We start from the raw sequence: 13,290 nt of genomic DNA, 5'->3' as shown, positions 1-13,290 counted from the left end.
ACTGCATGTACTAGTAGCCGACGAAGAGGGATACTTTGCCATTATGAATTCTGAAGCGTATTCACAGAAGAGCGAGGCCGCAGTTAAGAAAAATTTCAGGCGTGTCAGTGTTAAGACCACAAAAGTAAAACACCGAGCGCTTTCCTTGTTAGAAGGAATGAATCTGCAACGTTTGGCAGCCAGCGTAAAGAGGGCGAAAATCCTGGAGTTAGAAGTTTACTTTACGGTGAAATCGCACAAGGAAGACATGCCTTTCCGGGCCATAGTCTCGGAAAAAGGTAGTTGGCAGTTAGATATTTCACGTTTTCTGCAAAAGAACCTAGCATGCCTGAATATTGTTGACCCTTTCCGCATACCGAATTCGGATTCTGTGTGCGAGTACCTCAAAAATAACTCGATGAGCCTACGTAGTGCCTTCAGTGTTGACGTAGAAAATTTATATTATTCCCTTCCGCATTGCCAGGTTATGAAATGCGTAAAAGCCTGCATTGTGTTTGACAACGATGAACAATCTTCCATCGATGGTTGCGGTATTTCTTTGGAATCATTTCTTGAACTTTTGTCATTTTATCTTGAAAGTACCTTTGTGTCGTGGCGGGGGGATCTTCATGTACAAAAGTCTGGTGTCTGCATAGGGTCCAGCGTGGCCCCTATTATTAGTGACATTATTTTAGGCTACATTGACAAGCAGCTAGAAGGTCACCTTAGTAAGTGCTGCAGTGCTGTTTTTCGTTACGTCGACGATTTTGTCATTTTTTCCCACAATGACATTCCCCATAAAGACACTGACCACATTCTTAAATTGTTCAGTCAGCACGGTATAGGCCTCACCTTCACCCACGAAGTCAGTAAGGATTACGAGCTACAGTTTCTTGACCTAAAGCTAATTTTAGATGCGGAGCATCTTATACTCGCGCCTTGTAGTGCGCCGTCCGCGTCGTCCGCGCCGTTCACACCGCTTCTCGAACAGCTGACGCGCGCGCATGCGCCGTCGCACACTCTTCCACCATCTGTGCATCCCTTCCTCCTCTACACACCGCGCGCGCTTCACTCCTCCACCATCTGTGCAGCCTTCCTCCTCTACACACCGCGTTCGACATCTACAATTCTCCTGATTCTCCAGTGAACGCGCATGTGGCGTCGCGCTTCGAGAACATTCAACAGCTGACAGTGCATGCGCCGTCGTGCTGTATATATACTCAAGGTCGGCGCTCGCTCGCTCAGTTGCCGCTCGTCGGTTGGTTTGTACGGCGCGTCGACGTCCAAGGTCGCGGTGAAATGAATTCCAACGAATCCACAAACACAATGATCGACGTCCCTTCGACCAGCGCCGCCCTTTCGCATACGTGTGTACGTGTTCACTCATTTAACACCCCCTCCTACAACCACGTTAACCAATTTAGCCATCGACCCAAGTGAGTCGCAATTTAACACCCCATTTCACAACCACGTTAACCAATTTAGCCATCGACCCAAGTAAGTCGCACTTTAACACCCCGTTAACCAATTTTATGGTCCGCATCCTCCTCAGTGTTCCCCCGAGGGAAGCTGCGGGCAATTTTTTTGGTAAAGATCATTTGTGTTGGAAATATGAGCCGAGATCAGTTAAGCCTATCTTAAACTACAAGTCTGGCCATTCCAAGATTGTGAAGAGAGCGATTGCACAGACAATTTTAAATGCGTCGCTCAGGAAATCCTGGGTGCACGTGTCGAATACTGCTTTTAATAACCAGGTAACACGCTTAGTAGATGCTGGGTATCCCGACAATGTGATTTCGTCTGTGTGTGAGTCTATGGTTCGGAGCGTTAAGCTTGTGAAACACAAAGGAGCTCAAGAAACTTCTGATGAAAAAAGAAAAAGAGCAGTTTTTCCTTATGTACACAAATTGGCGCATGGGTTGAAAAACGTAGGCTCAAGGTATGGTGTCGACGTTCTTTTTTCCGCCAAACATAAGGTAGGTCGCATTTGCCCGATGGTTGACAATGCGCTGAGGAACAAACAGGCCAAAGGGAGATGCGCTGTGAATCATAAAAACAAGTACATCGCATGCGTAAAGAAAGCTGTGTATTTAACTTCATTATCGTGGGACAGGGAGTACGTGGGACAAACGAAACGATGTGTGAATGTTCGTTTAAGGGAGCATGAGTTATCTCTTCAAGGGATCGCGCGACTTCATCTGCCGGAACATTGCAGGTCATGCGGTTGTCGTCCCATTTTTGAGAGAACCACCATCATCTTCAAGCATCCTAACCAGCTAACAAGAGAAATCGCTGAGGCATATCATATAAAGATTAGGGGTAGCAACTGCGTTAGTGAACCATCCGTCACACTGCATGAAAAAGAATTAAGTTATTTAGGCCAAGCTTGTTTATCGCCATGAGTGTGATTACGCTACCTCGGTGCACCTCGTATTCTGCGCATGTTGTGGTGTAGGCTGCCGGGACCTATATATTTTGCCAATATTTTTTCACCCCGTTTTTTCCAATAAACAACAGTTGTGAGTCAGCGCCGTCTTTTCTTTCTGTTCTACTCCTTCCCTGTCCTGTATTTTTTCCGGTGTTGCGCTGTAAGAAAGTTCACGATTTATAAAAAAGATCTTCCTTGCTGTCTGTCCTTCACTTATTCCATTTTCTATGCTGATGAGACTACCATATTTACTTCTGACAAAAGTATTTCAATTTTCGTCGAGAAGCTAAGCACAGACTTGAAAAATATTTTAAGTTGGTACAGTGCTAACTTGTTGTTAAGTACGAACGCAACCAAAATTAAATTTGTAGTATTTTCACCGCATCAAAAATATACAGCATCCTTTCCTTCGTAGACTTTTGGCTCGCACTCCAATTTTCCCAGTCCCTGCGTTTCTTTCCTCGGAAATTCTCTCGACTCTAGCTTGAAATACATAGATCATATTTCTCACATCTAAAATAGCATACGGCATCCACGCTCTGATTAAAACTCGTCTATACTTCACACGTTCCACTTTACTGTCACTCTACTATTCATTAGTTCATTCTCATATTATTATGACATAATGTGCTGAGGTAACACCTATAATACTCATTTGGCTTCCCTTAAAGTACTACAAAAACAATCCTAAAAACCATTACTAACAGTTCACGTTTTTCTAACGGTAAATGCCTGCTTCATGATAACATCTTTCTGACCATTTCAGAGCTCCTCAATTATAACTTAGGTATCACATTCTATAAATACCTAACCAAAACACTACCTCCTATCTGCTTCTCATCTTTCGACCTAGTTGCCCTTAGTAATACTAGATTTTCACGTAACAATAACGTCCTTTCGCCTAAGGTAAGTAGTAATTATGGCAAACTATTTGCTGAATTTTCACCTATAGCAATTTAGAACACAATACTATCTGTTAATAAAAATGCTAGAAACTTGCATCACTACAAGAAAAATACTACAATCACACATTACGCATGCCTAGTTGTACTGTTTCTTACCATAGCGCTACCTTCTTTGAATGTCCACATGTTATGTATTACAACATTTTGTATTCTTTTTCAGTTATACTCTTCACATTATTCATTAATTCATTTGGTTTTTTATCTTTGTTTTCCTTTGATATATATATATATATATATATATATATATATATATATATATATATATATATATCATATGATATCTATATATGTATATATATATATTCGTATAGGAAAGAAGACGCACGTACGAAGTTATTTTATTTGACGTTTCGGCCGTGGGTCCGGCCTTCATCAAAATACAGTTTATGGCACGAGTGCTGTATATATACATGTGCATATCAGTAAGATACAAATGTCAAAACCGACCTGAAAGGCTATACATGGGCATATATATATATATATATATATATATATATATATATATATATATATATATATATATATATATATATATGCAAGTCACACAATATAAAGAGCACCTAATCTACGAGTAAAAAGATATTGCTTCCATGCGCGAGCACGTTGTTTACAAATAAAAGATGAAACGCATAAAAGATAAAACACATAACATGAAGAGTAGTCCGACTGGTAAAAGCAAGAGAAGAAAAAACTATAAAATACTAATAAAATGACAGACATTACAAAGCTGCTACGTAATCAACGGATACAGACAATGTAGTGCGACTTGCTGAGCAAGGTTGAAAAAAGTTGGAGAGGGTGATACAAGCTACGCAGATAAGCAACTAAGTTTTCCTACGTTTTCATTCAGACCAGATGCGACGGCGTTGAACTTATAGATGAGGAATGATTCACGGGCTTCTCTATCATAATTTGTGCGGAAACCAGATTCTAGTAATGTGACTTGTAGGTTTTCAAAAGAGTGGCCAGGGAGATGAACGTGTCTTGAAATGGGCAAGTGGAGCAAGGTGTTAGCATGAGATTTATGGTTGTTAAAACGCAGTCTAAAAGGCCCTTCTGTTTGACCAATGTACTGTATTTCACATAGCGCACATTCTATCATGTATATCACGTTCTTAGAATCGCAGTCAAGATTGCCTTTGATTTTTAAGGAACAGTTGGAACCAGTACTGGTGACCTGTTGGCATGTGCGCATGTGAGGGCATACTTTGCATCGCGGTTTTTAACAAGGATGGCACCCGATCGTGTCAGGACTGTTTGCTTTCGATGATGATGACGATGAGAGTATGTCTCGAATAGTTTTAGCTTTGCGATACACTGCGTTAGGTGGTTCAGTGAAAATGTTTCTTAAGCGTTCACTTTGCATTAGAATACTGTGGTGCTTTCTCAGCACATTCGAAACACGCGGAACTGACGCAGAATGGGTAAGGACTAAGTTTGTCTGCGGTGAGGGAGTCGAGTTTTTAACAGCGCACAACAGCGTTCTACGATTATGCATGTCGGCACGTTTTATTGCGTCATCAATTAATTGCGGCGGATATTTTTGTTTGACTAGAGCATCCTTTAGTGTTCTGAGCATCCTTTAGTGTTAGTGTTCTAGAGCATCCTTTAGAGCATCCTTTAGTGTTCAATCCTCGTGGTGTATTCAATGAGCTAATCTTCCAAGAATCACGAGAGCATCAACTTTTTTCTGTGGTAATATTTCCAAGGGCCTGTCAGCTACTTGAGAATCGCCCTGAATTGCGTATGAAGAAGTCCGAGACCGGATGTTTGGTGTCAGATTTTCACAGTCTAACTCTTTTCTCAGCTGCACACTTCTGCACGTCAGCCCTGCATCCGGTTTCATAGTCTGTAGTTGGCATTAGCATTACTTTGGCATCTATCTATCTATCTATCTATCTATCTATCTATCTATCTATCTATCTATCTATCTATCTATCTATCTATCTATCTATCTATCTATCTATCTATCTATCTATCTAGCTGCCTACGGCTTTTAGCTCTTCTAGCCGTCTAAATAATGGTATCAATACCAAAATTGGTATGGCATAACATGACTTTATGACGAACTCAACTGAATAGTTATAACATGGAAATCATTACATGTATTCCATGAATGTCATTATATACTTTTGATCGTCTTGCTGCTTTTGCGGTGGTTTAGTTCACATGACATTTTGCAAAACTGTTCTGGTATGACATAACTGCATGGCGAACCTAAGGGACAGACCCTAACGTGGAAAGCAGGACACACATGTCGTGATTTTTATGTTATGACTAGTCATGACTACGCGCCACGCTCATGGTGCACTCGCGCTCGTTCCGCTAAGCTTCCCGTATACTAAATTTGGTATCACGTGACGTGAATAGACGACAAAGGTAGATGACACGTCCAAGCATGATATTGAGGTTATGCGTGGCTTACGAAACATGACTACAGGGTACGCTCCTGGTGCGCTCGAGGCCATTTCGCTAGCTCCACATATATCACGTCACGTGATAATAAATTTCGTATCACTTGACGTGAATAGACGACAAAGGTAAACGACACATCCAAACATCATAATCATGGCATGGCAGTCATGTACGTCATAACTTAAGTCCATTTTAAAGTGGCTTATCAAGCATCCTCGTTCGTGCTTCACATATAATCGATTCTCACAGGTCGTAGGTTTTGCCAATTATTTTATTTACGGCACGCAAAATGGTGGCGCAAAAATAAGGCACCGCCTACTTCTTAAATTTTAGAGGTGTCTAACAAGGAGCACTCACTGTCGAAATTTTCGGAAGTGTTCTCTCCCCGCAGTTTTTTTTCCCCACAGGTAGAACAGGATCATATGGTTTAGACATATTCCCCATCTATGGATTTGAAGCACTTCGTTACCGCCTTCCAAGTGTGATGAACAAATGGAAACTAACAACTGATAATCTACGTATATTGTCTAAAACTGAAATGTTAAATCAGATGTTCTGATTGTGTTTTAAGTGAATGTTGGGTGATTTCTGTAATGGTTATTCAGTTTTTTTCTTTTATACATTGCTTTGTTATGAAAGTTTTTGTATGTATTTCTGAGTTATCTATCTATTATTTGCTGTCATGGGCCACATGCATGTTTGTTTTTGTATTGTCGCTTTTTGGTGCCTGTAATTTTTGTAATTTTTGTAAATTTGTAGTTTAGATTTTTTCTGGTTGAAGGGGCTGGTCAAGCTGTGAAATGCAGCTTTTTTTCGCACCAAACCACGTATACAGTGTATTTTCGTGTACTTCTCACGTGGTTGAATAAAGTCAAACTTGAAAAAACTTGAATCTCCAAACAAGATTGCCCAGAGCATTGTCAATACAGTGGAAAAGGTGTATATATATTTATTAATTTATGTATTCATTTATTTATTTCCATCGCATTTCAAAATGCTTCTTCTTACGTATTCGTTTGTCTGTGCGCTATATTCACGAGATTTGCAGCTGAAGGCTGCGGTTCCTAGACGCGTCATCAACAATATTGTGTTATTATATAGGCACCAATACAATATAGCAATGTGAAATCACAGGCTGCCACGAAAAAAGATCAATTCACCGTTTCGGAAACCGCTGACCCCCGATACACCCACCATTATGGGAGCATCAGCGGAAATCTTCGCATGCAATGACGCATGGTAATGACACATCTTTAAGAGACACATTTTTGAGCGCTAGTTGCCACTGCAGAGTGCCAGTTCTAAAAACTTTCACTCAAAAGCCGTTTAATAGGCCAAACGCGCACCCATGCACACTTATTCAACCTATGAGCATTATGCAGACAGCAGACTTCTGCAGACTTATCACTGGCGACGTGCCCCTATGTTCTATAAAAAACCGTGTCGAACGACCTCTCATAGACTGCATCGCGCTCTGATATAACGTTTCATGCAAACACACCACACACAAAGCATGAGCAAATGCTCACAAAACAATCACTCTATATACAATGTACGGAGAAAACGCTGACGAAACGATCACTTCCTACACAATGAATGTACACAGAAAACGCTGACAAACTTCATCAATGTCCCAAGTGACAATCTTGTTGATAAGAAGTAGGCTTCTTTTATCTGAATCACATACTTCGCCACCAAAAAAAGGCAAGCGACTCCCTAATGAAGCAGACAATCGTTGCCAAAATGGGTGTCGTAGATTCGGGGACAATCATGGACGTGAGGCGCGAGGCAAGTTGTGTACGAGATGTTTTTAGCCTTTTCTCTCACGTTTCATCACATTGCGTTTCACGCCACTGCTTTTTACCACAAGTAAACAGTAATATATGTGAAAAATATTGCTGTAGAGAAGATTGATAAAAGGAATAAAAACAAGAAAACTCTAGTTCTGACAATGCATAAAGCATGGAGCATCTGTGAGCTGGTCAAGAACCACCAGTGGCACATACCCGAAATAGGTATAACATTTGACCTCCAAGGCGGTGCCGGTGAGAGATTTCTTCTGTGCGTTGTTTAACAATAAAAAGTAGTGCTCGATGTACATGCCAATGGCTGCTAATGGGGAATGAGAAACAGCAGCATTCGGCTTTTAGCCAACACGCACGCTGCGATTCCCACTAGCAGCCATTGGCCTGTACATTGAGCACTATCGGACAAGAAAGGGTTGCTACATTATACTCGCTGGGTGTAACCTCCTTAGATTTAGAAAGGTTTAGCGAGCGTAGAGCCGCAGGGCCAAGGATACAATGAACTAGTATATACCATGAATGAATTCGAGTTGGTTAAAGGGGGGAAGCTGATACGAAGCACAAGCCGTAAGAAATTAAAAGCTGACTCCTCCTGTGTCTCATTTCACATTAGCAGCCACTGGCATGTATATTGAGCACTATCTGACAGGAAAAGGTTGCTACGTTATACTCGCTGGGCGTAACCTCCTTCGTTTTAGAAAGGTTTAGCGAGCATTGCGCCGCAGTGCCATGAATACAGTGAAATAGTATATACCAAGAACTCAAGGTGGTTGAAGGTGGGAAGTAGACCCGAAGCGCAAGCCATATGAAAGTATGCGTGTGCCACTTCTCGTTTCGTCCTTGGAATGTCCACTGAATGGCGGTGCTTCTACATGGGGAATATATGATAAAAAGATGCGAGAAGGTGGGACTTGGAGTGTTGAATAGATTGACGAACGGACACACAGACATATGCATGGATGGACGCATTAAAGGACGCAGGGGCGGATGCATGAACGAACGCAGGGACGGGCGCACGAACAGACGCATGGACGGTCACACAGACGGAGGCGTGGACGGACGAATGCTTCGCCCTACTCTCCATCATTCACTCCGTGGATATGCTGGCATTTTTTTCTTTCCATTGCTCGCTGCGTCGTCCTCAATTTAAGCTGAACCCTCTTTGTAAGTCTCCAGGTTTCTGCTCCGTAGCTAAGTACCGGCAAGATACAGCTGTTTATACCTTTCTCTTGAGCGATAGTGGCAATCTACCTGTCATAATTTGAGAGTGCTTGCCGAATGTGCTCCACCCCATTCTTATTCTTCTAGTTACTTCAATCTCGTGGTTCGGCTCCGCGGTTACTACCTGCCCTAAGTAGACATAGTCTTTTACAAATCGAAGTGCACCATTACCTATCTCGAAGCACTGCTCTTTTCCGAGGTTGTTGTACATTACTTTCGTCTTCTGCAGATTTATTTTAAGACCCACCTTTCTGCTCTCCTTGTTTATCTCCGTAATCATTAGTTGCAATTAGTCCCCCGAGTTACTCAGCAACGCAATGTCATCGGCGAAGCGCAGGTTACTAAGGTACTCTACATTAACTCTTATCCCTAACTGTTCTCGCTCAAGGCTTCTGAATACCTTCTGTAAGCACGTGGTAGATAGCATTGGGGAGATTGTGTCCCCCTGCCTTACACCCTTCTTGATTGGTATTCTGTTGCTTTCTTTATGAAGCCCTTTGGAAGCAGTTGATCCCCTGTAGATTTCTTCCAGGATGTTTACATATACTTCATCGACGCCCTCATTCCGCAGTGTCTGCATGACGGCTGGTATTTCTACTGAATCAAACGCCTTCTCGTAATCTATGAAGGCTATGTATAGTGGTTGGTTATATTCTGAGCATTTCTCTATTACCTGACTGATAGTATGAATGTGGTCGATTGTTGAGTAGCCTGTTCGAAATCCTGCTTGTTCCTTTGGTTGATTGAATTCTAATGTTTTCTTTACTCTGTTAGCAAATACCTTTGTAAATAGCTTGTCTACTACAAAGACCAAGCTGATCGGCCTGTAATTCTTCAAGTCTTTGTCATCTCCTTTCCTATGTATTAAGATGATGTTGGCGTTCTTTCAAGACTCTGGTATTCTTCCCGTCAGGAGACACCTCGTAAACAGGGTGGCTAGTTTTTCTAACACAATCTGTCCTTTATCTTTCAGCAGATCTTATGTTACCTCATCCTCACCAGCAGCTTTGCCTCTTTGCATGCTCTCCACAGCTTTTCCGACTTCTTCTATCATTACTGGTGGGGTGTCGTCTGGGTTACTGCTAGTTCTTATAGTATTAAAGTCGTGGTTGTCCCGGATACTGTACAGATCTCTGTAAAACTCCTCCGCTATTTTAACTATCCTATTCTTATTGGTAGTAAACTTGCCTTCTTTGTCCCTTAGTGCATTCATCCGATTTTCGCCTATCCCAAGTTTCCTCTTCACTGCTTTCATGCTTCCTCCGTTTTTCAGAGCGCTTTCAATTCTCTCCATATCATACCTTCTTACATCGGATACCTTACGCATATTATTCAACGTTGAAAGCTCTGCCAGTTCTATTTTGTCAGTTGTACTAGAGACTTTCCTGATTTGACGCTTCTTAATGAGATTCTTCATTTTCTGGGAAAGCTTTTCAGAGTCCTGTCTAACTACCTTACCTCCAACTTCAACTGCACACTTCCTAAGGATACTCGTCTGATTATAATTCATTGTATCTATGCTAAGGTTGGTTTCATCACTAAGAGCCGAGTACCTGTTTTGAAGCGAGACTGTGAATTCCTGTATTTTCCCTCTCAGTGCTAGCTCATTGGTTGGCCTCTGTGCTCAACTGCCCTTAAAACGAAGATTCAGTGAAATCCTTCCGAGGTGATGAGATTTCTTTTAACCACTGCAAATAAGTATGTTATTAGGAAAGCATTATTAGGAGCAGTGTGTTATTAGAAATGGCCCCTCGTTATATGATGACATTTCAATTGATGTTTGTAAATGGCGCTATAGTTTAGAATACTCTGCAAGAGAAAATCACTCACAAGTAGGAGTAAAGTCTATCAATTTCCCTCCCCCTTCCCCTCTATTTGGAATATTTTTCACTCAGGTCCTCCGGAACAAAGTTTTTATTCCTGCTAGGAAGAGGAGGAATGAATGAGAAAGGACAGGGAGGTTAGCTTATTCCTGCCAGCCTCGCCACCACAGTGCCTAAACTCGAATTTCACTGCTGCTGCCCGGAGGGAGTGGGTGGCAGCTGCGGAGCATTTCCCGCGGGTTTTTCGCTCCAGCTATCCGGAGTTTTTCCCTGGCACCTCAGGAGTAATTTACACATGTCCTTACTTCTTCCGGATTAAAATTCGGTGAGATGGTTCAGTACTTTTTGCATTGTTGTTTGCTCCACTTTTTACTTATTTTATGCTGATCATGTCAAGAGTTGGTTAGATGGAGGATTCTCTATTCTCATGCAAAAAATGCAGAGTTGAAGTGCATTTTTTCACACAGCCGACGCAATTCAAGCCGACGCAATTCAAGAAAGCGCTTGAGTTTTTCTTGTTTAATTTATTCAAAACAAGCTGCCGTTCCGTGTTGATGGCCTCATAATTCGAAAAAAAAGAACAAAGTTTAACATACAGAAAGCCACCAACAAATCAAACACGCGTAGAGAATCAACGTCAGTGTGAATTGTCTACGTATAGAGCGTTGAAATAGAGCCCAGAACGCTGCAAAGTAATCCACTATAAACGAAGGAAGCGTCGCCGCTGGGAACAAATGTTCACCACCCTCGAAGGACCAACCATCAGTTTCAGCCGATTGCTTTCTGCATAATTTATCGAAAAATATTTATACATGAGGACTGTGAATTTTTCGAGAGGCACAAAAACTGACGACGGTGAAGTCATAAGACGACTTCGCTGAAGTCGTCAGTGAAGTCGTCTCTATACGCATAAAATCCTATAGAGCTACTTCATCGATATACGCAGATTTGATGCAACGACGTTGCGGTGCGTTGGTTCTGTGCAAGCACAAGCACATGACAGCTTCCTAATAACACACAAATGTCCCAGCAGAAGCAAAAGATGCCTCCACGCATCGCGCGCTGAGACGCCTTTGCAGTGGCTCCAAAAGGAGCTTTGACATGAACATATAAGGCATGTTAACGTGTATCCCTAGCTTTGAACACGTCATTAGAACGGGACATCTTTTAACGGCGGTAACGTGGATAACTTGCGAACTGTCATCACTGTCATCGCAGTCTACGTCACGTGTGTACATTTGAATTTGTTAACCAATGCAAGAACGAGAACCAAAGTTCGATCGGCAATAGGCGAAGGCGCGGTGTGAATAAATACATGGGCGCGAATTGTTGCGGTAAATCCTCGCATACGAGAAATCTGCCGCAGAAGTTATTAATGCAGACGGCCAGGCCGATCTCGGTGACATTCATCCTCAATACCCTATTTTAGTGCTTCAAATGCATGCTGACCATCAAATGCATGCTGTTGCAATCAAGAATACACTTGATTGCAACAAATTGACGGCCCGAAATGGAGAGAAATTGTGCAGAGCTTATCGTAGTGGCTCACTGCTACGGGCATGACCTGTGACGTCATTCAGTTGTGACCCTCATCTCCTGCCGGAGACGTACGCAGACATGCTCCCGCCGTTCGAGATACCAGGTTTGCTAAGCCTGACAAAGCATGTCGTGGGGTGCTCATATTTCTTATGGCGAGTGTGTGAAGATGACCATGTTTTTCTGCGCTTGTTAAGTACTGCGTTTGTGATCTGATGTGCTTTGTTCACACCTAGAAGATCCCGTGGAGGGCAGTGCTGTGGGTTGAACTGTCGCCGATATTGCGAATGGGTTGAAAATTCAAGTGCTTTAAATTTCAACGGACTACTATCAGACTGGCTGATTTGATCGATTGATATGTGAAGTTTATTGTTCTAAAACCGCCATATCATTATGAGAGAGGCCGTAGTAGAGGGCTCGAAAAGTTTTGACCACCTGGGGTACTTAAGCACGCACTGAAATCTGTCACATTAGCCCACAGCATTTTCGCCACCATCGCAAATGCAGCTGCCGCTAGGATTCGATCCAGTGACCTGCGGACCGTCAGCCGACTACCTCTGCCACTAGACCACCGGGGTGGGGATGGCCGTGTTATGAGTGGCATTACACATTAGTGCATAGACAGTCTGTGGTACTTATACATACTTAAATATTAAAACATTAAAACCCAATATGACATGCGAACAATCGCCTTTTATTTCTGGTAGTTCACTCCAACTCGGCAGCGCTTTCGCTGCAGGAAGGTAAGCAATCGTGCCAATGCAACGTTACTGAATACTTATCTTACCTTGTCCTTTGGAAGACTTATGTAACACCGATAGAGCAACCATATCTGGGCCAGTTCCATACCCAATTTAGCCTTTTGATGCGATCTATGGTTTTAAACAAGCAGTTAGAGTGGCATTTTGCACGATTTGCCGTTTCCGAAGGATTGTTTCATTAAAACGCTTCTGTTCATTGTGAAATACCAGTGCCTGTGTCCACCGCTTACAACTTTTTTCAATGACGTGGCACTCACCCATTACTTCTGCACAAGCCTGGCCTATCGACATCGCCCTTCACATCCACTTTCACATTCTGAATTGCCCAAGTGCGGTTTTTAACTCCGGTGAGGCAGC

Source organism: Rhipicephalus microplus, chromosome 6, assembly GCF_043290135.1.
Source record: "Rhipicephalus microplus isolate Deutch F79 chromosome 6, USDA_Rmic, whole genome shotgun sequence".
NCBI classification, from domain to species: Eukaryota; Metazoa; Arthropoda; class Arachnida; order Ixodida; family Ixodidae; genus Rhipicephalus; species Rhipicephalus microplus.
This window is presented reverse-complemented; position numbering follows the sequence as displayed.